Source organism: Strix aluco, chromosome 4, assembly GCF_031877795.1.
Source record: "Strix aluco isolate bStrAlu1 chromosome 4, bStrAlu1.hap1, whole genome shotgun sequence".
Taxonomy (NCBI): domain Eukaryota; kingdom Metazoa; phylum Chordata; class Aves; order Strigiformes; family Strigidae; genus Strix; species Strix aluco.
The window spans coordinates 69,042,253-69,070,041 of NC_133934.1; the positions used below are offsets into that span (position 1 = coordinate 69,042,253).

Here is a 27,789-nt window from a genome sequence, read left to right on the forward strand (position 1 = left end):
TTATACTTTAACATAACTGTAATCAAACAGACAAATGACATACTATCATTTTTATTTATGTTTGTGTTTTCTTTGATCTTAATTGTGGTTTATTCTCCACTGCCTTTAATACTACATTGCCGACATTGAAGAATATTGAGCATAAGTCACACATTTCTTCCTAAATCCACTAAGAGGTAAGAGTAGAAATAATTTTGTTCCCATAATTAAACAATGGACAGACAAAATGACTTTTAGGGACTAAATACTCATTAAAAACTGTATTACTATTGACAAGCATGAGGGGCTTCATTACCCAAAACATCTTTGAAAATGTTACCCTGACAAGAGGGTAACAATTCCAGCAAGCTTTTGTTAATACCTTTCTTTTTTAATAAACTCTAAAAACAATACTTATTCTTACACAAGTCATAAAATGAATCGATCTCACACATATTTCAAGATGAAAATAATACTATGTCTGAGTACCCCAGGTACACAGCTATGTTTTCTTAGGAGATAAACTATTTATGTAATTATATGTATATATCGACAAAATGTTCTCTCTGAAAAAGCTTTCTAGTAGAACTGTGTCAGTTTTAAGACAGAAAAAATGAAGAGAGCTGCCTGTCTATAATGGTAGAAAATCTTATCTTTTGTTTACTTTGGCTCTAACAGGCAACACAATACTGAGAAAGATTAATTTACAACTGGAGAATCATAGAATCACAGCTGTGAACAGAGAGTTCATGGCAAGCAACAGTACCAGATTGTAATGAGCACATTACATGTTCTAGGCAGAACTCACCCAGACAAAATGAGGAAAATCCAGAGGAGACCACTGGAACATTCCTGGTCTGTGCTCAGGAACAGCATGGATTTGTTTTAATTTCTGAGTATAAGAACTTACTTTTCTCCATGAAAGAAGGACCAGAAATACAAAGGTTTGAAAAATAAAATGTAAACTGAAAAAAATAGCAACGGCTCTCTGATAAAACCCTAAAATAAGCATTTATGACTAGTGTCTTTTATTGTTAGTAGACTAAGCAGTAACACTGGCAAGAAGGGAAGATGCACCAGGTCATTTAGCCAGACAGTGCAAACACAATATTCTCATTTTTGTTCCCCCTCCCCCTTTTTTTTTTTTTAATCACAGTAAATAAAATGATCAACAGCAAGAGAGTGCAAGCCAACAAAATCTTACACTTCTGTCTAAACTCTAGAAAATATAATAGCAGACAGTATAAAGCTCAGGAAGAGACAAACTTTAACGAGTAAGCATCCAAAGTACTGTAGTAGAACTTTTAAGCAATTGTTTCATGAGTCTTTACATGTATTTTAAAGGTGAAAGCACAGAAAATGGTCTTAAAGCATGAAAAAGTTTTTCACAGGTATCTAAACTGTAATTTGGTACTTCAAGTAACAGTGAATATATAGAATTCTTAAAGCTACGAATCATGGCTCTGCTGAAACCACTAGAGGTATCACTGAGATCAAGCTTCATAACTGTAATTTATAAAATACTAAAATATATTAGTTTCCAATGTACTGCACAGGCTGGTTTAATTCTTTCTTACTTAAAGTATAAATATTCAAATACTTCACTAGATGGTGTGATGAGGGCTAAAATACTCAATATGAAAGAGAAGGAAGGGAGGAAGGTTTGGACTAAACAAGCTACTACTGAAAAAAACATGGAGCTGTCAGTGACTGTTTCCCCAATAAGCTTGAGTTCTCTTCTACCTCTGTTCAAACAGGCTCTTTAAATTACTGTAACCTAATGCTTGAACCAAGTTACCTTGGTTCCGAATCATCTGACCTACAGGTCTTTCCATAACATTTCAACAAAGAGTTTTAAGAAAATTCCAATTACTCTGAAACTCTTCAGTAAAGTATCTTCATTTAAATATAGCAAACATATTTTTACTACCAGCCTACGGAACAAAATGATTAATTCTTTCAAGTTTTCTATAAGCACCATCTGGTCGTTGTGATTGTTGCTGTTTTACTTATCAACGTTTTAACAATTTTTCCTTTGACAATTTAGTCTCTGACAGTGTCTTTTTTGCCTGAGAACATGGGGTTCTTTGTATTCTCACCACATTTGTGTTACCCACAGAGCGCTGGAAACTGTCAAGCAAGATGGAGAACATATCAACACGCTTTATGCCATTTCAGATGGTACTTTCTTGGAAGAAGGGGAGGTTTTTTCAAGTTTAGCAGTGGAGTGCTCTTCCTATAAATGTTGATGCACCCTGTTGAATGATTCTGAGAAGGTATTTGCTTCTTAGTGAATAAAACTTGCACTGAATGCAAAACCAAAAAGTTCTGAAATAGATGGGAACCCCCATGTCAAAATAGACATGCTTAGGAGATTCCTATGTTTAAGAGATAATAAAAGAGTACTGTAGGAAATGAATTTTTAGTGAGATAAGTGACCCATCTGAAATACAAGTAGGTGAGGAAGGAGGACTTAAGATAATGCAAAACTGCAGAGGAATGCCCCATTAAAACAAGTTAAACTTGTGGGTGATGATAGGTGTGAGCCAAAAAAATACAAAAATTGTTCTAAGATGACTTTGGTTTTTTGGACAAGATTAAAACAGGTGCTTTTCTGATACATCTTTTGAAATCTTCAGCTCATTCAAAACACTGAAATTTATGCACTCCTAATCATACCTAGAGATTCACAAATATTAACCACAATCAATTACAAAAAGGGTTTTCAATAGATAACTGCTGAGAGGGAACGCTTCTCATCTATGGCCTGAAACATCTTTTCTGTGAAAGCTGACTTTATTATAGTATATCATATGTTTTGGTCTTTAGTTGGATGTTGAATATCAGATATTTTAGAGAACTAAAACCAAAGATAGTTAATGGTCTTGAAATTCATAGAGAAACAGTTTGGACAAATCCCCTCAAATGTAATTGTTCAGAAAATATCATTGATTGGGTGAGAATTTGTATATAATTTACTTGAAAATGTATTTATACAAGAAACAATACATATGCACTTCATTTTTTCATATTTGCGTTATGAATCATTAAGCAGAGGAGCACAGACTCTCCAGTGTAATCAGTGATAACTTACAAAAGGATTCATTGCATGCTGTTAATTACGATTAACTTTTTCTTGTACATAGATCTCTACTTTAAACTAATATTTATCAGAAAGATTCTGTGTCTACTAAAAGATAAAGTTTAAATTACATATTTTCAGCTGAATTTCCATACTACCAATCACCATCTACTGTTACCAAGTAACTTTCCATCAACAGGGAGGATCAGAAAGACATGTGAAGAACAATTCAGAAAACAAGGAATTAGGGCTTGCTTCAAGGCTTTTAAGCAATTTACTTTTTCAGCATCACGAGGCTTTGGAGCAAGACTTGACAGTTTTTCTGAAGTGCTATCTTAAAAGTGTTGTGAAATAAAAAGCACTGTTCAACTTGTCACATGACTTCATTAATCCTGTCCTGTTTCTATGATCAGCCAGAAAATGGAACAATTCTTCCATTATCTATGTTTGCACATTATTAAAGGAGCATGTGCTCCTTGTAGAGTACAGATCATGAAGGTGTATTGACAGAAAGCAGAGTTGGGATTTTCTTTTGTTTTTTTCTTTCTTTTAAATTTATCTACACTTTGTGTTGACACTGAATTTCATCATATTCTAAGTGACCCAAATCAAAGTGGTTCAAACCACGTAATGGTACAGTAAAATTTCTAAGCTAATACCCAGTCAAAACACGTAGCTCAAACAAACTTAGCAAAAAGCCTCAGCAACAGCATCTAGTATGGTTTCAAACATAAGTATGTCTAACTTGAACAACATTTTTTTTTCCTTTTTAGTAAAACAAAATTAAAAAAAAAATTAAGGCTATGACTTAACCTACACACACAATGGGAATGTCACTGTACTCATTCAAATGCATTTGGGACCTCAGTGCTTCATAGCATTTGTGTGTGACCTTTATGAATAGAATATTTCTCTGCAACAAAATTGTAAAAATGATATCTTTCTGAAGTTCCAATTGGAAAAAAAAAATATTTTAAGTACATGAAAACAACAGGTTTATATCTTCTGCTAGAAAAAGAAAAATGAAACTGAGTAAAAAAACCCCAACAACATTTACACCTATATTATTGTTTTAATATATTCACCCTTTGTTAAGCTGATTAAGCATAAATTGATTTTGTATTTCAGATATGGTTAATTCACGTACTTCCTTTCAGTCTAGTCTCAAGATGATAAAAATATTCTGACCTTTTCTTATTCTCAGCACTGCTCAGAGGAATCCATGTGACATCTAGTCTATAATACCCTCACACAATAACCTCAGGTGTTTAAGTCACCTTACTGCCCACCACCAAGATGAAGAAAGATATATTCTCTGCAGATTGGGAGCATTCAATGTAAGAACTTTCTATCTAATATATTTCTAACAGCAGCCAAGCTAGACAGTGTTCTGAAAAGAAGTGCACTATTATTGTTGGTTTTCTATTTTGTATAAAATCTTTAATAAACACTGAACAAACAATTCTCAACCTAGAAGCCAAACTGCAGAAAAGAAAAATCAAATGAATTTTCACCTCTGTCATCAGAAAATCCTGTGAATTTATTTTTAATTCTGATTCAGTAGTTCTTTCTTTCAGTCCTTAAGACATTTTTCTACTGACATGAAGAGTTTTGCCTGATAAGGCCTGCAAGATTTTACCTCTCTGCCTGCCCACATTTTCTAGAAAACAAGATAATAATTATAAAATGTCAAATTACTGATTTTGCACATTCCTTGCACCAAATATTTTTGTACCATTACAAAAGAGCCTTCTTAAGAACATGTGTTTTAAAGATAAAAGATTAAGGATTAAAAAGATACATATACCACATATTGAAATATCACATATATTCAAAGGCCAATAAAACAAAGTGTTTAAAAAGCCTAATGTAATCGCATACTTCTAATATGCAGACACCTTCTAAGCCTTTTGTATTGTTACCAATACAAGCTGTCTCTTTCCCAAGCTCTCTGTTTTCTATACAAGAGTCATGTATTTCCCCATCTCCCCACCATTCCACATACAAAATGTTTTGAACAGCAACACCTTCGAAATGTAGTAAGACATGCAACAAGAGTGTGATATGATACATAAGAGGCAAGAGTTTAGTCTACCCTAATGAACAAAGAAGAAAACATTACTATAGCCACTATGCTTTCTTTCTGTGTCTTAGCTGCAAATAAATTTTCATAAATAAATGTTCATTTTTAATATTTTTGGGCTATACTAGAATCTGGTTTTAATGAATACCTGGAATAAGCAGTCGTCTTGCGTTTTCAGAGCTCAGAATTTTAACTACTTGAGTTTTATTTGGTTATAAGTCTGAAATCACACGCATCTACTCCTACTCACAGCAGTCTGAGGATTAACATAAAAATTGACTTCAGTCATTTCCATGCTGAATTTTTTCCAAAACCAGAACTGCATTGATGATACAAATTATCCAGGACTCCAGTCCTGAACACAAGCACCTCCTGTGGTTCATGTAAAGGAATTTAGAAGATAATTGCTACCGTATTTCTCATTGTGCATTGAACCTGTGCTTGAACATAATCAGCCTGATTATGCTTGAGCATTCAGTCAGTCAGACAGTTAACTGCTTGAAAACAATCTGACCCAAACATTGGATATTGGTATAGGTGCAGACTAAAAACACTAGCAAATACTGCAATTTTCCATCAATTTCATTTCTGTTCTGCAAAAACACTACAGACTGCTTAAAAAAAACCCCAGCAAAACAAAACAGAAAAACCCAAAACCCTCGAGCTGTTTGAAAGACCGAGAAGAACTCAGCAATTTATGGTGAAGAGAGAAAGGGCTGAAGAATATTTTGTTGAACAGATGCCCTTAGAATATAGCAAAGTGTAGACATATATTTTAGGTATTTGATCCTAGACCTCAAGACTCAACTGCTTAGAGGCATGTCTATTCAGTCAAGATTGCGATTTTCACTGCAGTTAACCCAGCCTGAAATATTATAAAATGTCATCTACAGTAATTTTTCTTTCTTGCTTCTCTGCTAAAGTCATAATTTAAGGAACCTAAAATGATCCTATATTGCGGTCCTTGTAATACGGATAAGGCAGAAAAAAAACCCTAGTAAATGTACGATCCTTAAGGAAGGATTGTATATCTACTCATATGTCCACAGTTTCCTGTCCTTCATGGTACATTTTAGTAATGAGTTAAGATGACAAAGCAGTTAAATATTCAATTTTATACACGAGGTAAAGTCTTAAAGAGATTAACAGACTTGTTTGTTAATGACACAGTAAACATTTTAGTAACATCACTACAATAATACAGATATTTTGACTGCTAAAGCACACTGTTCCTGTTAACTTTATTTAACCTTTCTGAACATAATTTCTTCATCCTCTTACCCTATCTACGTATATAACAAAGTCAGTAGGCTTCCAGGTTTTGAGGAGGGTTCGTATTATTTCCTTAATTTTTAAGTGGAAAGGTAACATTTCAGAAAGTCTAGTACTAGGCCTATTACATTAGAGACAAGGTTGGAAGGATTCTTAACAGAAGTTTCACAGTGCTGACTCTGGACATGAAGAGACAAAAATAGAAAATCCAGCCCATCCACATGAGGCTGCATTTTCACTACTTCCTTCTTTGCAAGCATGGTGCAGAGGAAAGGAGGCTCCCTCTGTTAATTATCTCCCATCAGCTGTTCAACAGAAACAAAATCAATCCAGAAGGGATGTTAACTGAAATAAGCAAAGAGGTGTTCAGGAACATCTGCAAGTTTGGGGTCAGGCTTATGTAGGGTCTATATTTCACTGCAAAGTTGAACTGCTCATGCAGCTACATCCTCTAACCCCCATAAGGATGTTTGAGCACACTACAAGAGTTGATGTAATGTTCATTTGTACTTCAACTGAACATAGATCTGTTGCCATATCAAAATATTAATCTAAACTACCTATGTTAGCATGAGTGTGGGGCAGTGGAGGACAGAGTGGGAGATGGAGAATGCTTCTACGATGTAGCAGTAGGTCAAAAAAACCTACTCATTTTTTTTTTTGCCTCACGCTTTTAATAGAACTTTTACTGTTCCATCTAGTGAATAGCCATTCTGTTCAAAAGGGAAGCTTTATTGTATCCTTCAAACAAGTGGTGGGCTGGTATTATGGAACTGAACACCTTCGGCAGTTATAAATAAACAATGAAATCTGTATGGTGCTCTGTCCTAAGAAAAGATTTCCTGCTGAAAGTGTTTGAGGGCAAAATACAGCCCCTAGTTTTCCCCTTTGGAATTAACACTCCTTCACAGGAACTTTAATACGTACAAATCAAAGTGGGTTTTTACTTCCCCCTCTTCTTCAACATCAGGAAACTGGTATGTTCTGAAATTTCTTTCTTTGTGCCAACTCAGCCTTATACATCAATTAGTTGGGGATTGTGAGCTGGAAGGGGAGATAATTAGATTTTCCTGTGCCTTTTTCTTTTATGCATTCAGATTTTACATTTTTTTCCATCCATCAATCCTCAGATAAAACATATGTAAATTCATGCTAAATACAGTCTGGTTACAACAAAGAACAATAACAACACATTCCCAGAATATCCTGGTTTGGGGTTTTCAGGATTTTGTTTGTTTGGGTTTTTTTTGTTAGGGTTTTTTTTTTTTGGGGGGGGGGGGGGGGGGGGGGCGGTGGTGGTGTTTGTTTTTAAAAGGCAAACTTTTCTAATGGACATCTTGACTTTCCATAACATATTCAGGAAAAAAAAAATGTTTCAAAATAAGGCTGGCAGCCAGCTGCACAAGACTTATTTATAAATCTCTCATGGTCTTATTTTCCAACTATCCAGCTACATTGTAGTTGGAATGCCTCCTGATGTTTTAGAGCAACTAGATATAAATACATACGTACAAGCCAGATGCCCAGGATGGCAGAAGTTTTACAGGCAACCAGCTGGGAAACTGTTTTGAAAGCCAAGCAGAAGGAAAAAAAAATAAAAGTTTTCTTAAGCCTGCTAAAGCATAAGGGTTACAGTGACAAGATGAATCACTAGCCTCTCTGACTCTACATGACACATGTCAGGATGCTAGTGGGGAATAGAGCAAGTTGAGGTGTACTCCATTATCTGGGGACCTTCTGGGAACCTACCAGAGGGTGTTTCCAGCGTGATAAACAGATGACTAAGTGATTCCACTGCATCTCCAGGGAAGAGAGCCAAGTACCACCATGACTTGGTAACTCCAACCCCTGGAGACCCTGCTCATTCACTGCCTCTCCCAGGCATGGGTTTATTATTAGTCTTTTGCATCACCAGAGTCCTATTTATACATGATCTGTTCAAGCAGGGAAGGGCCATTTGGCTATTCCAGAGGCTCACAGCACTTCAGACAACTAGAATCTCCAACTAGGGCTAGATGCTATTTTTCTGGCTCAGACTAAACCAAGATCTTTTTCCTTCTATGCTAATAGTCCTTTTCTTGGAGCTTGGAATGAGAACCACCTTTTGTGCCTTGTGTCCCAAATGAAGAGGATTTTTTGACATGAAGCTGTCAGCGGCTAATGGGAAGTTGAAGTCTCTGTGTTAATTCAAGCAGGTCCACTGGGGACAGTATCATGTTAAGAAAGAGCGGAGCATGCAGTGATCATCCCAGATCCATTTATGACTCAGACTAGCAATCTGAGCAGCTTTATCATTAAAATTCACAGAAAATCAATCAAGAGTGGCCTAAAGCAGATTGGAGTTACCACAGTGCCTCTTTACAATTTCACAGAAGGTAACAAATGTAAAGGGACAGAAGGTGTTAGTGTCAGTAATGTAGCTCTGCTTGCCTGGTTAAAGTTCATTAAAGGAATTAAAGACTCAGACACTAAGAAGTGGAAGACTAAAGTAATGTGATTTTGTTAGCCAGTTGGTTCAATATTGAATCATACAAATAACTAACATAGTGATTTCTAATCATTTTGACTACTTTGATTCTGAATCAGAGATAAAAATACAAAATGAATACACTGAAAACTTTGTCCTAATAATAATTAACTATATTATGTGTGAATAAACTTCTTAAAATAAACCTCTTCATCTACTGCAAAAGCAAGGCACTAGTTTGGGTTTTTTCTTAAATTTATAAATATATATATATAAAATCATTAAAGGGAATAAAAAGCAGAGTTGTAGTTTACTGCTACCTGTCACACAACATTAACAAGCCTGACTCCTTGGGTTTCTAAAAGCTGAACATGTGGGCTGAACAATAACTTTATGGTTTCTTTATATTATCAACAAAAATTGAAACATTTGAGACTACTGAAATATATCATAAGAATTAGTCAAAGCTCATAGGTGCTGCTAATAATCCTGGAAAAGAAAAGACAGACATCAAAGTGCTCCTTCTGTTCAACAGGGTAGCAAAAGTGACAGACAAACTAACTGGAGCATGGTTTAGCCACCTGATAATCAGAAGCAATGTTTTGCTAAACCAGTGGTGAAAAAGCAGATGCTGACCTTGGCATTTACCAAGCATGGAAAAAAAGAGGTTTCGTCTGGTAATCTGTGGAAATTTGATGAAGAAAACATGTGCTGTTGTGATGAGACAAGGTTGGTTTTTTAGAAAATGGAATGTGAGCTGTTAAAGATTTTCCTGTCCCTGTATGGGGGACAGAAGAATGAATCATGGTTCTCTTCTGCTGTAACCTCTCTGGTAAGGGTAAATTGTGCTTCTGCTCCATGAAAATCAAAACACACCAGTATTTTGCTAGGGTTCATAATCTACCCAAGGCATATAGAAACAATGAATTTATCAGAATGAATGTTGCTGTGTTAAAGAACTAATTCAGAGATCACAAAATTCTGCCAGAGAGAACGTCCTTGTGTGCAAGAGAAACACTGAACTCTTCCCTTTTCAGTGTAAGGAATTCTCTCACACAAAAGATAACTTGTCATTAGATTTCATGAAAGCTTTCAACATCAAACCTAGGAAAAGCAAGTGTTCTGAAAACCTTAACAATTCTGCTAATGATTTTTTGAAATAGATGTGCACTCGTGCCAAGCTGACATCACCATAACAACAGGTTGTAATAGTCACATACATGCCTAAACGGGGAGTTAAATGTTGAACTGTCATTTGTGCATGCCCCAGCATGGCAACATGAAGTTGCAGTAATTGCACGTTCACAGTAGATAGCCAAGTGTTCTTTCTCAGTTTTGGAAAAAAAAACCAAAACCAAAAACAACATGAAAAACCCCAAACCTAAAAAAGATAGAGTTACTAAGCATTACAAACAGGTACCAATTGGTGTAATCAGGCATATTGTTTCATGGGCTCAATTTAATTTTTTTCCGTAGATGTGTGGAAATAACTGTTCTTCTAAACATATTTACATTATGTTCAGTAGAGCATTTCCATCTAGATTTACTACTTTAGATATATTCCAGCACTAGTATTCAGACTAAGATAAAAGTGTAGATTTAAAAAACTGCCAAAACATTTTCAAGAAGTAAACTAAGTAAGAAAACTTGGGCAAAAGATGATCTATTTCAGTGATTCCATCTGACAAGAAAACAAAGGCATGCAGCAGAAGGTAGGTAGTTTGATACAGTCAGTGGTAAGGATCAGAATGAGGTTGTTGGGTACATATCCAGGATGGGAAAACAGACAGAACAGGAAGAGTTGTGATTGCCACAAAACATGACCCTTGATATAAATGCATGTCACCCATGAACACAGCTGAATAAGCTCTGAATATACTTGACCTGCAAGTTTCTGTTTTAATAGCTAGGCCTGATATGGGAATGCTACTAACATTGTAATTGGAGTGTTAATAACAACAGTTGTATTTAATAGATTGTTAAGACTTTAATTAGAGTAGCAATAAATTCTTGTCTTTGTATATAGTGTTTTCCCACTCCACTTAAGAAGACTTTAAGTGTAATGAGTTTCTCTTCTTATTGTCAGAAGTTGTGGGAATAGCCACAGTTTACCCTATCCAAGAGTGTGCCTTACCGTTATTCTGAAGGAATCATCTCTGAAATTAAGATGGAAGTATAATTTCTTTTTCTGTTAAGTTTGTGTATTAAGTTGCCTAAAAGGTAGTCAGACAAATATTTTTTATTTTATTTTTTAAAAAACCTTACATAGATCCATACTAATCAGTTGAGTCTCTGCTGCCATCGAACTTAAGGGAAATAACACCTTTTTAACACTTCCTGGGAACACAGGAGTGAGATAAAACTAAAATATGCAGTCCCAATGAGCAAAGGAATTATGTTCTATCCACCTTTTGTAAGTCACAAAGACCAAAATCTTTTTAGAGCATGTCATTCGTTTTCAGCCTTGCACAGTGAGTCCTCAGCCCAGGCATGATCATGGATCAAAAGATGCCTCAGTAAAATACAAGAAAAATGTCTGAATTCTGTTTTGTTGCAATCCTATTAGTCATAGCAAATCTTGTGTGCATCAGCTGAGTTCCAGGAAAATTATATGCAACAGCAGCACCCTTTTTCAGAGGCTATTCCAGTACCTTATCTAATAATGGGTCCGTGACTTTAGAAGACTTTTTTCCCCCCTAGCAACAAATCTACCAATCTTCCAAATCCTTATTAAATTCCACATCCATCTACCTCTTAACACTCCTGCATAATGCCATAGGACTGCCCACAGGACAAAAGCCAAGGTCTCACAAACTGCTTATCCTCCACCTAAACCCTTACACGTCTTAGATGGAGCTCCTGAAAAGCAAAACTTTCTGAAAGTACCATTATACTTAGAATTAGGGATAAATGTGTTTCTAATGTTAAGCTCCATGCTGTGTTAGGTTTGAAACAGTTCAAGTTATATAAATTATTTATTATTCATCCTCCTGGAATGTCCCTGTAATTCAGAGCTCCAGCTCTACTGTGCTAAGCATTTCACGAAGACGAAAAGAAATGACTGCTCTCCCAAAACAAAAGTCTATGAGGAGTTCCCAACATCCTTCATGCCTTTAGAAAAATAAGGAAGATTCACTGTTGAGCTCTAGGATACAAATTAACTTCAGATGAGAAATTTTCCAGAATGATCCCTTTCCTATTTATGTTCTCACAAAACCACAAAAAAACAAACGAGAGATTTTATAAGGAGCAAGAGTTGTTTAAAAGCAAATCTCTAAACTAAGCCTGCAATACCCTCCTAGCACTTAAACACAGGAAAGCAAGCAGTCTTAACTACCTATTTCACATCAAGATATTTCTAAACTCTACAAAATCTGAACAGAGAGCAATGTAACTTTTTTTTAAGGGTAAGTAAGAACACAGAATATTTTCCCTGAAGCTGTTTTTTCTTCTTCCTAATTTAGTGCCCGAGTAGGATTAGCAATAGGAAAAAGAACACTGAAACTGTAAAATTATTTCTCCAGCGAATGGAAACAAAAGGTAATTATTTAAAACTAGAAAAAAATTCAAATCAGAAACATAAGACATTATGTACCATGTATTATTTTTATCACAAAGAATTCCACATATAAAAGGCATGAAGAAAACCATAATTCAAAAGTGGGAAAACAGAGGGACTGTAAAAGTGAAATGGACTTCTGACAAATGATACTGTATTGAATGTGAGTTCACAGACTGACAAAACTCCAACCCTAATAAACTAGAATAGCATATACTCCAGCTGAAGCGCAGATGTTTCAGCATTAGTCTTTTAACCTGGCAGACTTAACTTGCCAAGGCTACTGAACTTTGAAGTTTTGAGGTTTTTGGGGTGGGGCGGTTGTTTTTCTGTGTTTTTTTTGTTTTGTTTTAATGCAACGTGAAGCTAATTTGGAAGGTATGACCTTCCATTCTTAAACTCATATGTTACCTGAATTACCAGACCTGTTGAAGGGTCTGGAGCACATGTCGTACGAGGAGCGGCTGAGGGAACTGGGGTTGTTCAGTCTGGAGAAGAGGAGGCTGAGGGGAGACCTCATCGCCCTCTACAACTACCTGAAAGGAGGTTGCAGAAAGATGGGGATGAGCCTCTTTAACCAAGTAATAAGCAATAGGACAAGAGGGAATGGCCTCAAGTTGCACCAGGGAAGGTTTAGACTGGATATTAGGAAGCATTTCTTTACAGAACAGGTTGTTAGGCGTTGGAATGGGCTGCCCAGGGAGGTGGTGGAGTCCCCATCCCTGGAGGTGTTTAAAAGTAGGGTTGACATAGCGCTGAGGGATATGGTGTAGTTGGGAATGGTCAATGTTAGGTTAAGTGTTGGACTAGATGATCTTCAAGGTCTTTTCCAACCTAGATGATTCTGTGATTCTGTTTGTGTGCTCCCAGATTTATCCCAAAGAGCCCAATGACATTAAACCTTTACGTAAGCATTGCTTGATTCAAACTCCACACCTTGCATATTCTCAGAATCTTTGAATATTGGGATGTTTATAATCTTTATAAAAGATGTACACAAGTTAATGTAATCCAGACTACTTAGAATTAAGAACAGCAAATTTGGTTAATTAGTAGTTTTGTTTTCTGTTTGTATCAGAATATTATTTGTAATAACTTGCTCAAAACCCTTCTTACACTATTATCTCCATACAGCTGTAGAAATTACAGAGACTTAGAAATCAAGGTAGAATAGGCAAATGTAGATTTCATGACTGAGTTATTCCTTCTAGATTGCTTTTTATAAGCATCTGTATGAACTTGTTCGTCCTTCCAGGGACACATTAGCACCATCAAGAAACACCAATCTGCCCTCCTCTTTCTCTTCCTCTGATTACAGACTAAGCAGTAACAAGCCCTACTACTCCATAGAGGAAGCATATGGATGTTCTCATCTGCCCAGTAATGTCCAAGACTTCACCTGCTTTTTCTATACTGTTCCAGTTTTCACTTGCTTCCATATCCCTACCCTCTAGCTGTCTGTGGAAGCCAGTTATTCTGAACAGATGGCAACAGCTTGCTTAGTATCAAGCATACAGACATACTCATGTTGGCTTTAAATTCCACGTAAACACCAATTTTCAGACACACCCTATCTTCCTGTCCTCCAACAGTGATTTATATCCCAGAGGACAACTTTAAACATGCTTAAATTTACATATGGAATCTGTCTTCTTGGAGGAAAATAATTTACCCCTGCATTTGAGATCTGAAATAAGAATAAGAGATAAAAATCCTAGTACCTATAGCTCTTTAAAACCGCTTCATTCCAATAGCCATACATGAAAAAACTTTCAAGCGAAGACAAGATTTGCTATACCCTATCAGATCACTGGTGCATAGACTGCTATTTTGCATGTGCCAGTGTTTCAGAGAAAAGCAAAACAGGATCCCTGTGAGGCTCATACAGTAGTCAGTTTTGTATCAACTGTTTGCCTCAGTGCTGGGAATATTTTTCATGGTATTAAATCCTAGTTCCTGGCTAAGCAAAGTGAGGCCTAAAGCACTGCTCTTTAGAAGACACTCGAGCTGCCACTGAAGTTTATTTGTATACACAAAAAAGCTGGTTTCTTTTAAAGGCTGTCATACTTTCTCATTTGTCATGTCCTTCACACATGCAGGTATTTTTTGTTTAAAGATAACTTGAGTTGTCTACTGCTTCACATCAGAATCACAAAAATGTGTTAATACAACCTACATTGCATTCTTTTTCAAAGAAAACTTTGGTTAGCCTTAAAAATCATTTGCCTACTGCAATAAATGCCTAGTTCAGGAGAAGGAAAGTTTTGCTGATTTACCTCAGCTAATGGAATTTGTCAAAATGAACTGTTTCATTTCTCCTTTTGAAAACTCATACGCTAGAAGAGAGGTTATGCACTGAATTGCATTACTTTTGAACTGTGACACACACGCCTCCTGTATCTATTTCTTCATAGGAGCTGCTTTAAAATATTGAAATGGATCTACTTCTACTGGTTCACATAGATTTTACCTGTTATTGCACTTCAAAGTATAATCTTTAATTTAAGAGACAGCATAATCAGTAAGTATACATATAATTAGTTACATCAACGTCGATAGCACGTTAGAGCTCTTAAAATATCAGGAAGATATTTTATTACATTCTTTGAATTAGATACACAAGGTAACTTGGAGAGAATTTACTCACATAAGTCATCTTAATCATAAATCCAAATTTTAGGCTTACATAGTAGCTGAGAATGCATTTTTATGAGTGGAAACTGTTCATGATCTCTGGGTATTCGTACCTGCAAAATAAAAGTTATCAGTTATCTAAATTTTTCTTTTGGTCACACCCAAAGTGCTTCAATCTTGCTAAATGACAGTCCAGTGACTTATCTCATTCCTACACCTTGCTGCTATTCACAAAATGGGTCTGAAATCTGGTGGTGATATAATCTAAGGTATGTTCTCAAAGAACCTCTAAATGGATCAGGAGGTACATAACCTATAGCTGGAAAAAAAAAAATCATATCAGTATTCCTTGTATGCAACACCTCAAATGTGAGATTACTCATTCATAGCACAGAAGATACTGCTCAGGTATCCCTTCCTCACTCCTGTGAAAATTATTCTATTTTATAATGAACTAAATAGCCATCAAGTCAGTAAAAGAGTGTAAGGAACATAAAATTCATTTTCTAATAATGCTATAGCAATCTCAAGAGTAGGCAGTCTAGAGTTCTGTCTTGGCTTCAAATACTTCAATGCTCTCTACAATCAAATGTGCAGTATTCCAGATGAGTACAAAATTACTAAGTAAAAAGTCCACTTCTCTTTTGAAAAGAAAATTGACTCCTTTCTGATTCATGGAAAGCATACTTGCCTCCAGTAAGGAGTTTCAGAATACAGTGCCAAATAAAAAGTTATCTATGTGCCAGAAAGTGACAGACTTTACAACATGTCCTTACCAATTTTTTAGCTCCTAGCTTAGTTCTTGGGCTTCCATCCTTGCTTTCACCTCTCCCTAGATGTTATCTTGAAGACTATGAACTCCCTTAGATCAGTAGATAGTTAATAGTTAGTCAGAAAACAACAGAGTAGCTAAGCACCCTCTGTTGATCTAGCTTTTAATTCTTCTATACATTTAAAAGATTTTTATTTAACAATTTGAATTTTAGTATATGAAATTTATATAATAAAGTTTATGTATTTTATGAATAAAATAAAAATAAATTTGTACTTTAAAATTTGTTATAGCAGTTTTAAAAGACTTTGGTCTTTATGTCAAAGAACACTATATCACCTTACCAAATTCATTCAAGCCAGAGAAATTTAAAACTTATCAGGAACAACATTATGCAATAAGCTGAAGCTATGATGAAGTTTATGGAGAGATTACATACTTTAAAAGTTCATAATTATCAAAGAAAGAAAACCAAAAACAATTACATGGCAAAGACCCACTGTCTGTTAGAGAGAAGTGGGGGCAGGGGGGAAGCAAAATATCAGGAAGTCCTATAGCTTAATAAAGTAATTAAATGTTCAGAAAGATAAAAACTGCTTCTTTTCCATAGGACTGCCTTCTGATACTGAACCTGACCTTTTCTCTTTCAATTCCCCTTGATTGCAAAGGGAGCACAGCTGTCTTAACTGATTAAGTCTTCATACGGAACAGCAGTAGTCCCTCGGCTTTCCTGGATATAAGCATCCCTAAATACTCAGTTTTCTAAAATACTCCTTTTAAGCACTGTTTGGTTCAACAGAGCTTCCTTTCTTATATATATATAAAAAAAAAAAAAATTTTAGCCTTTTGAGCCCCAAACATCATAAACACAAATCTGAAAGACAGTATCAAGCATATCATTTTACTTGCTCTTTTTTTCTAAAATAAACCTTTGTTCATTAAGAAAAGCTATCATACCTTAAGTGACATGAACTATTAAGAAAAATTCAGCATAAAAACTATTCTACCCCCACTGGAAGATATCGCCTAACAGCCTTTGTGAGTACCATGGGAATCAATTTAGGATGTCCATCTACTTTCAACTAGCTACTGTAGAAGAGCCATAAAATTCTGCCAGAGCCCATTAGGAAGATCAGACCTTTCTCACTGTAAGATTTCTACTGTTCATCTTTTTGAAAAGTTTTCAGAGTATTTTCAAATGCTTGATGAAATGTCTGTAAGTTGTAATAGAGCTGTGGCTTGTATATAAAGAGCATTTAAATACCTAAAATCTAGTTAAGAAGCTTTCAAATCCTAAAAAAATGTTTCAATGCATTTAGCATATTCTGACTTGACTTGAGAGTCCCTGAGTTCAGTATCTGAAAAAGTTCATTAGTGACTTGGTGGGCTGACAGAGTCAAGCCTACATCTCCTGCTCCATGAGCCGAAGAAAGCTTCCTGGAGCTGTGATATAAAGGCAAAAGCCTCTGAGTGACTAGAAAAAGAAATATGGCCTGAAGCCAGATGATCGCACTGAGACAGTCAGAGTTCTGGTCATTCATCATGCTTATTTTCAAGAGGACATAAGAATTTAAGCGTTCAATCAAAAAAAAAAAAAAAAGTCTCTGTTTGTGCTGATGATTGTGTATGACTTAATTCATGGTTTTTTGTAAACTTCAGAGTGGCCATATGAGTTTAGGTCAAAGTGGAAACTGGCCACATATGAAGAAAGGCCAAATACAGTGTTTACCTTTCCCTGAGTATTCTTTTGACTTCATCAATCATTCAGAGTTTGGAGTTCTTCTGAGTCACAAACTGCTTCCACACCACTGTATTTAATAGGTACTCATCAGTTTTCTTCAGTTAAATTGCTTGTTGCCATTCTGAACTTCAATCTTGTGGAAATAAATTCTATAACACAACTGCAGAATTGTAACCTGCCACCTGGTACCACCAATGGGTAGCCACAATTTATTGTTATAAATACTGAACAACTTTTTTCCTATTCATTTTCCCTTAGTTTTTTGTTTATAGACTCCAATTATCTGCCAATTTGACAATGAAAGTAAAGGAATATGCAAAGCTGTGAAGTCAAATTTAATAAGGATTTCCCTGTAAATTTAATCCATATATGTTACACTTGAACTCTTGCATTTTTCATAATAGTTTGTGTTTTAGAGATAAAAAATTCATAAGACATCATTCCTACCTAAACTTTTATTAGCTCTGTATATCCTGGAGAACAATCTGGTCCACAGTTTATAAGAAATAATAATAGCCAACAAATGTTGGGTTTTTTCTTTTATCTGTCAGCTGAGAGACATTGCTAAAATGTTTAGGTTTGTAAAAATCAATGAGAAAGGATTCCATCAATTGAGAATATAAGCAGAGGAATAAGGACTGAATTCAACACTGGATGAAAGCAAGTAGCGTCAGCTTCAAAGAAATATTTAAAGGTACTAAGAAGGACACAGAAAGGAAATGAAGAATCTTCAAAGAGAAAAGAACAGTGTTATGAATGGCATGGAACAAAAAGTACTAGAAGAAGAGAGACAAGGTAGATGAGTAAAGCAATGCAAAAAAAAAAATCAAAGGTTTGTAAAGACTCACAAGCTACACAGAACATGCACAAAGTATGGAGGGAAAGCCTGCAGAATGAAAGAGAAATATCAGGGAAAAAAAGAAAGTAAAATATTATGAAAGACAGACAAAAAATAGTGACATATAGCTTGCTGTTAACGTTCAAAAAGTATTGAAGACAAAAATGTGCTCCCTGCCATACCTTTGCTAGACTTTGCCTTCCACCCTCAAGAAAATAGGTCTCACCAGCAATGTACAGATGAGGGGAAATTCAAAGAGGAAGTGTTTACACCTTGCTCCCCACTGTTATGCTCTTATCACAGACTCTACTAACTCCAGAACTAGAGGATGACTTACATGCTTTGCCTTTTTATCACTATATTTGTCACTCTTCTTTTCTTTGGAGTTGGAAAGGAAGAAAAAAGCTTCACTGCCAAATGCATATGTTATTTTCTTTCCTCAGTGTCAGCGTGCTTTTCTGTGTAGGCACTTGCTCCACAAGAGAACCTACCCTTCTTTAAATTATGACATTAGGAGATACACTCCTAAGGCTGGATAGAAGAAGTCTGAGGTTTTCAGTTTCTAGTATTGTGCAGTATCGGCTTACCTTACACATCCTGTGAAAGAGAAGACTGCAAGATTGCAGGCAGACTGGAACCAAGCAGCAAGAAGGAAGCCTCACTTCAGTTACCCCTAAAAAAGTGGTAGCAAACATGAGTTGGGAAAGAATGCTGGTGTGCACTATTCAGTTTCTTGCTAGGCTATAATCACAGAGCTGCTATCTGTCTGAACCACATTTTATCTTCTCTGTCATGTTATGTTATGTACTCAAGGCAGCTACAAAGCTCTTAATTGTCACAAAGATTCAAACTAAATTATAACCATAAATATATGCAGCTTCAGTTAAGGAAAAGTGATGCAATGTCTCTACAGTTGTTATTTATAAAATACTGGTCAGACACTAAAAAAATATGACCAGGATAAGTAGTGTTTTTAGATAATTACAAATAAAACTGCTGATAAATCTGCCAGTCTTAATAGATTTACATCTGCTAGGAAAATGAGGAGAGGCAAAACTGTCTTCATATTATTATTAAAGCTTGTTAAAAACTTTGATCTAGCTCAAGGAAAAAAAAAAGTTATCTGTTTTTTATTACTGAACACTGAGAGAGAAGTTTTAGTCTTTGAAGATATACCATAAACAAGATGAAAACAACAAGAAATATAAAGGCTCTTTATCTGATATAAGAATAATTTCCTAATTTGTGCTAGCTATTGGCTGTTAACTGGGTAGTTAGACTTCCATGAATACAAAAAAAAAAAATTGCTACTAGGTTCTTAGGGATTTCAAACGGACAGAATTAAAACTATAGTGTGTATCACGGTAATGCCTGAAATAAAAATATACTTTAAAATTGTGAGATACTTTAAAACACTGTAATAGTCAGTTGCTTTAGAGGATCAGCAGAATTTCTACATAAACTAACAGATAAGATTTAAATGTACTAAAAATTTTCCTGTAAAGAATTTTTTTTTTCCCCATACAGGTAGCTTCCTCCTAAAACTTCCTTGCATGTATGGTCAGTTTTTAACTGTATTTAAAAAAAAAGAGGAATAGTTGTGTTTACCTTTTTCTAGGAGGATATCATAGAAGAAAAGATACTGGGTTGTTGTCTGTGTCTTGGGTTTAGGTCCTCCAAGCTTAGTTGCAAGCTTTCTATATAGCTTTAAGGGAAAACAAAACTTGATCAGCCTTGTTTTTTGACTGCAAATAAGAGGTTTTCCTCACCTTAAGACAGCATTGATTATTGAGAATAATAACTATATTGTTTAGAAACATTAAAAAATATTTTTGCCTATGACTGGTCTCTGGACATTTCCTTTTATCTTATTTTGCATCTTAAAACACAAAAACCTCCCCGTTCTTTCACAGAAATCAGTTAATGAATACAGATTTAAAAACAACATGTTTTCACAGTACACAACAACATCAAGTTACATTCCTGAGATGTACCATTTAAAAAGATAAGTAACAAGCCAGCAAGTATATAAAACTGCTATTTGAAGCAGTTGAGCTAAAAAGATGGGAAACTCAACCCCATGATTAATATAAAACAAATGCAGATGTGCAAGGACATACCTAATTTTCCCTGGTTTGGATATAAGCTTGTATTATTAAAGCAAAATGATTTCTAACAAAAATTGCATTTTTCAAAATTGAATACCATTTGTGGTGACCACTCATGAACTCTACATATTATTTCAGAAGTTCAATTGGCACTAACTGTCTTTCCAGGTACAGGAAGGCAAGAAGTATCTGTTATTTTTTTAAGTACAAGTTTCTAATAATACACAGTTCTGTAGCTTAATTAGAAATATTTCATCTTTCAATATTTTTAATAAGAGCTAGGAAAGAACCTGTTTTGATATCAACTATCCTTAGTAGCAACATTTCACAGCATGCAACCTGAAAAGGTCAACCTGTCAGGCAATAATACATAAAATACAAATTAAAATGAGAGTAAGGAAAATCATCTTGAGGTGAAACTATTCTTCTACAAAACCAAAGCTATAATAAGAATCGTTGTGTTAGTATGAAGCACACCTTCTTCAGCTGTGAGAGAAAGCATATTTCTTAAAAATCTGTTCACTACATTATAGATAAAAAAAAAATTCAGATAAAAATTGGGTGTTAGTTTGTTCACTAGTAACCCATTTTGGCTATCATAATTATTATCATAGTATCAGCATAACAATTTAACAGGTGAGAATTTTAATTCATTTACTAGTTTAAGGCATGCTATGCTTTGATTCTATCAATACATCCAGCTGCAAACCAGTTATTTTTCTGTTTCCAACATCATGTATAATCAGCTACATGACTAATGACTCACCACAGACTTCTACAGAGGAGGTTAGAGAGCTACACTGATTTCCCTTTGAAAACTTTTCACATGTCTATTACATTTCTGTGGGCAGCTTCATAAAATGGTGGAAAAGCTGTTCCAAAGTGCTATATCAAGGAAATAACACAGCACTATGTGTTTTCTCCAGGCATGAAATTTTTAATGGGTTATGTGAAATAACACAGAAGCAACACCTGTCCACAGAACAGATTTAAAATGTTTTTGTTTCAAGGATAACCAATTGTACGTTTAGAATCCCTGGTCCTGAAAGCTGCATTTGATCCTTCACATTGAGTGCTGAATCTCCCTAGAATCTAAATTACTAGCTCCCCAAGGAGACAATTTTCAGGTTTTGCAAGTCAACCCCAAACCTCAATAAAAATAAAACAACAGAGTTTTACTGAGATGGTTCTGTGCTTGATTGCCTTTCAAATACTTACTAAAACAGACTTGCTTTCACTAGGACATCTGCCAAACTAATGAAAATCTGGGGCTACATCTACAAGAAATGACAACACACACAAATGTTCTTTTCCATAGTGGTCACAAGCAATACACTAATTTCTTTTTTCTATTCTGTTGCGACACTCAAAATGGCATTAGGAATCTTCTTCCTTCAATACAAAAGTCAAATTATTTTAGTTTTAAAAATTAACCATGTGTAGTCCCTGCTTAAATGACTTCTGTGACGTGTTCTGCATATTGCTTCTTTACACCACCACCAGTTAATCACCTCTGTTAAAATACAGATCCCTCATTGCCATCAGGAGAATCTTGGTATTTACAGAAGAATGTTAACTCTGACAGCTTGTTTCTCGATAACTATACTGCACACTCACCAGCACAAGCATCAGACATAGTCTTCCAAAGTATCCTTTAACCAAATCAGTGAGATAGCACCTGGAGAAACGGACTATAATGTAGGTAGAAAATTACCTGGACAGGTCAACTGTGAGGGTTGTGATCAGCTATATGAACTCCAGCTGGCAGCCAGTTAGTAATGGCATCCCTCAGGGATCAATACCGGCACCAGTACCGTTTAACATTGCTATTAATGACCTGCACGATGAGGCAGAGCACACTCTCAGCAAGTTGGCAGATGACACAAGAAGGGCAGGGGGTGGTCATCAACATTCCAGATGATAAGGGAATTCAGAGTGATTGTAACAGGCTGGAGAAATGAACTCACAAAAACCTTAAAGTTTGACAAAAGCAGATGCAGAGTGCTGTATCTGGGATAGAATAACTCCATGCAACACTGTATGGCCAACCGGCTGGAGAGAATCTTTGCACAAAATTGTCTGGGAGTGCTGGTCAACAAAGAATTGAACACAAATCAGCAGTGTACCCTGGTGGCAAGGATGGCCAACAGTATCCTGGGCTGTATTAACACAAGTGCAGCCAGCAAGTTGAGAGAAATCATAGAATCATAGAATGGGTTGGAAGGGACCTTTAAAGGTCATCTAGTCCAACCCCCCTGCAATGAGCAGGGACATCTTAAACTTGATCAGGTTGTCCAGAGCCCAGTCCAAACGGATCTCGAATGCTATTTCCCCTCCATTCAGCACGGGAGGGAACAGGGAGGAGAGCCAGCTTCTTCTAGGATGTGCACGGTGAGAGGAGGAGATGCAATGAACCCAAACTGCAGCACAGAACGTTAACCTCAGCTCCACTTAAGGGTGTATACATGTGAGAAAGGAATTTCCCTGAAGAAACTTGTAACTAACTTCTCAGTGCTTTGTCCAAAAAGTTACCCACTCACACAAATCCAATAAGACAAAAGATTACAAATCAACTTTACAATTTCAAAGAGGTAAAAGTTACTCCCTGAACTGATACACAATTTCAATAATGGCAACATTTAGAAGTGATACCAAAACAGCACAGAAAACAACTGGAAGAAGAAACATTCATTTCACTGAGATAATCAGCAGCTGACACCACCTAGCAAACAGTTTTAAATCTAGTTCTAAGTTCCCTAAGAGCAAGTTTGAACATGTAAATGGAGACATTTATACAGAAGTACTACTATTTGGTAGTTTTGGAGTTTCCTCTACTGAGTTTCGACTTCATTTTTTAACTTTATCTTTCACCAAAATAAGAAATAACAAACAAAAGTGACCTTTCAGGCAGAGAAAAAATGTGGTTGGTCTTTAAGAAAACATTTTATTCTGCCTGTATAATAACCTACCGGGAAAAATGCAAGCTTTTAGCAAAATGTCACTGTGCTGTCGCAGTTGTTCTACCACTGTGATGAGTAACGGACAACTCTGTAAGACTGCTGTAGTTCACCCCGCACTGGGGTCATTGACCACTTATCACTGCAGGGATCATTGTGAATAATGACAGTGGAAAATGTGGAGGTAGCTGGATAAATAAATATTTGCCATTTCCTGAGCACCCAACCCTGTAAATATAGTTTGCCTCTGAATTAGGAGAATTTAAAGGAACTATTTGAGGTCTGCTTTTGATTCAACATTCATCAGTTTGTAAGGTATGAGGTTAAAGGTAGATTAAATTTTAAAATTAATGTATATTTTCTTGTACATAATCAAAATATAACCAAATAATATAATCATATAATCAAAACACATTAACCAACATTGTTTTGCTTTAAATCTGCTTGTTATTTGCTTCATTCAGAACAGTTCTATACTCATTGGACAATTACACACCTGGGGAAATATATATTTTGTTTCATGAAAAATGTATTATTATCTGGAAAGCATAGATTTACGAGATGAACAAGGCATACATTTGTTTAATTTTTGGAAATAACTACTTTTGTTTCACTCATCTCTCACAACTATGTTACTACTGTCACTGCTGATACTAGCATTCCTTGGATAAATTCAGTATACTGACACAAGAAAATTGTAGCAGTAGCAATTACAGCGGATGTTCCATAAAGCCTATAAAATAAAGGAAATATAGTTCAAAATTCTTCAGATGTTCTACAGTTGGTAGGACATCTGCAGAAAGAAATGTAAACTAAAAATAGCACAGGAAATTTTACATCCATTTCTCTGGACTTTGAGTGGAACTTGTTTTTTTTTTTACTTTCTTGTGGGTCACGGAAAACTCGTAACACAGGGATTGAAAGGTGGTTTTTCCTCCTTAGTGATAGAGTTATCCACTCGGTTTTAACCTGATCCAATGCTTAGTGAAATCTTGGAAAGGGTTACAATTTAAATTGTAATCACAAAAGTGGGTATTTTTTTCTCCATTTCCCCCCCCTCCCCAAAATATATCAACTCCATGCAAGAATGATTTCATTTGAAAGAAAATAATTACAAAATTATACATTATACTTGGACATAACAAGTTCATAACAAGTTCTAGCAGAAAGAGAAAAGAAAGAAGAATCGGAGGTTACCAAAGTCAATACAAAATCCTGCTCATGCTTTCCCCAAAAGCCTCATTTAATTTATCCAGAATTCAAGAAATAAATTCACATAATGACCTTTCACATATTCTTATGTTAAGTATTATCATTTCTGTCTTAAATATTCATCATTATGATGCTTTTCATAAGTGAATTACAAAGCCATATGCATCAATCCTCCCCAAACCAGAATATAAGTGTTTGCACATTCTTTCACTTAGGAAGCAAAAGTAATCCCACATGTCTCAGGATCAATAGGAACTAATCAACAAAACTTGACAAAGTATATTAAAATGTCAATAAAGTCAATAAATATTTTCTGCTCTAGAGGTAGATATCATCAACTTATGAATTTTGCTAGTAGAGGTTTAGTAACGAGAAAATAAGTCTTGAATGCCAAATCACTTATAAACTGTTCTACTCTATTACCAGTATGCTGTGGGTATAAACACTATATTCTTCATAATCTCACCCAGGAAGAATTCCACTTAGTTTAAAATTAAGTATGTTCTTGAGTTTGATCAAACAAATAAAAATTATCTATTAAAAAATAGCAATGATAGCATTGTCACTCTTTGCAATGAATCTATTTTAAGAACTACTCTTTGGTAATTTGGAAGTCTGTGATCACCTCAAAGTCAGTGTTACAAATTTGTGACAGTTTCTCATATTCACCAAACAGTTAAAGCGAGGGTGAGTGGAAAGAAAATGTCTGTAATCCAGATTATAGCCAAATCCATTTTTGCCTTGCATGATGACCAATACATGTTTTGAATTCTGACCCTCTGAACCAACTACAGCAAGTCGAATGCAGGCAAACCTAGTCCAGAATGGTTAGTGTGTACATGCTTTCTTTCAAATGTGGAGCAGATGGTGCATTTTAATTTTATGTCTGGATGTCTAGGATGAGTAGGTGATGATAAAAGGTTTCCCCTTTGGTGCAATAAATCAGTGACTAAAATATTCAGAGACCTTTAATTCATAACATCTTCCAAAAGAGTATTTCATTAGCCCCAAACTCCTCTGAGATGGGGAGCAGACATTGAAATTCTCTCAACTTTTTTCTTCACAGCTTCATTCAGTGTTATCAAGGCACCTTTTATGACACAGAGCACACATCACTAGTGTCAGTATGGGCTACAGCTACAGCCTAGCTTCTCATATTGTTCATCTGGGAAGATTGACTGAGATGTTGCCTTAGTTGGTCTGTAACTGATTTGGCAGTTTCTTAAGGAAGGGAAAGCCAAATGAAACATGAGGACTGGAAGAAATGATCCCTCTGATGATGATCACTCATCTCAATAGACAAGTCCTAAGGCCACATCAATACCCCGGAACAGATGAACCAAAAAAAAGTGGGAGTTGGGGCTGAGCATGGTTTTATTGTCTACCACTAACCATGCCACAAGTTCATGACAAATATTGGCTCAGAAGAAAGAGTAGATTCTTGATCAGATCTCTAAGGTTGAATATACGTAGTTATGATGGTGGTTTGGCCCTTGTTAGCAGCCAAACTCCCACTCAGTCATTTGCTCACCCCTTCCCCTCAGGGGGACAGGGGGGAAAATAAGAAAAACAGGATGAAGAAAGCTGCTTTAAGATGAAGTCAGAGAGATCACTTACCAAGTACTATCACTGATAAAAGAGACTCAACTCGGAAAAATGAATTTATTGCCAATTAAAATAAATATTTAATTACTGATTCAGGTACTGGGAAACAAAAACAAATGAAAAGAAACAAACATTTCTACACTTAGGGAAAAAAACCTTTCTTTTCCTTTTTCCAGGCTCAACATCATCCCAGACACTTCTCCTCCCCCTTGTTATGGCCACAGGTTACACTCTGACCCTTCAGTGAGACAATGGGCAGTGTTGGGCAGGGGAAGCTGTGATCAGGAGATAGGGGTTTCCTTCTACCACACCTTGTTTCTCCCTTTTCCCATGCTCTTGCCTGAGTCCTCCACAGGCTGTAACCCCTTTGGAGGTGTATCTGCTCTGCTCTGCATTCATCCATGGGCTGCAGACCCTTCAGGGATATATCTGCTCTAGCATGGATTTACAAATGTGCTGCTGTCCCCTCAGGGGTGCACCTCCTCTGACCTGGGTTTATCCACAGTCCCTTCATAAGAAGTGCCTGCTCTGCTAATGGAGCACCTCCTCCTCTGACCATGGTACTCCCTCTGTTGAAACTCACTCTTGTTCCTCACTCTTTTGTTCCCTCATCTTCTACCTCTAGCATTTTTTGTCCTTTCTCAAATGCATTTTCACAGAGGCATGACCAACTTGGCTGATAGGCTCAGCTGTGTCCTGCAGTGGGTCTGCTGCAGAGCTGGTTGGAACCAACTGTGTCCAGCATGTCCTGCAGCTCCTTCACTACCAAAACCTTTCCACGGACACCCAATACTGTTATCAACTAGCTTTGGTGAACCTGTGAATACCCTGCTGCTGACTGGCAGATGGCAAGGCATTATTTGAGATGTCATGCTGAATCACTTGAGAGTTTATCATGTTTTCTGACTTTAGCACTTCTGTTGCTGAAACTGTTTCATTTTGCAGGGAATTAATTACTTTTATCATATAGGGTAGAACCTGATTCCATAGAAGTGTGGTTAATTTATCTTCAGAATATCAAATTACAGGCATGCAAAGGACCAAGACTAGATTAAGTAGTTGTTCCAATTATTCAATCTCCACGAGTGATCATACCTACACAATGTATTTTACATTAAAAAGCACAGGCTGAAAATTGCATGTGAACACTGCAGACCTTAGATAGTCAGAGACAGCCAAACTGACCTTAATTATGCTGTACCATGAAGCAGAAGCATCAGGGCCAGGTATTGCACATCTTCACATGAGCTAATTTACCCATCTTTCTAGAGAAAATGGACCTTCACAGAGTTCCATGCTAAAACTGCTAGACTGCTATCAGAAATATCTATTTCTTTGACTGAAAGTCAAACTCCAATAAACAAACAGTATTAAAGGAAGAATGAAACATGCAGTGTTTGATTGACCTTCAACGGCCTGAAGAGATTAAGAAATTTCCAAGATTAAGAAGTTCCCAAAATACAAAGCAAAGGACTGATTT

General features: G+C 36.0%; 1 long non-coding RNA gene across 1 annotated transcript in view; it reads right to left on the bottom strand.

Annotated features, from left to right (window-relative positions):
- LOC141922351 (uncharacterized) overlaps window positions 1–27,789 on the bottom strand; it is a 72,728-nt gene that overhangs the window by 34,053 nt on the left and 10,886 nt on the right. The window contains exons 3-5 of the long non-coding RNA XR_012622959.1: window positions 20,036–20,132; window positions 19,015–19,100; window positions 15,090–15,189 (exon numbers count right to left, since the gene is read on the bottom strand). This is a non-coding gene — a long non-coding RNA (uncharacterized LOC141922351). The remainder of the gene's footprint in view (window positions 1–15,089; window positions 15,190–19,014; window positions 19,101–20,035; window positions 20,133–27,789) is intronic.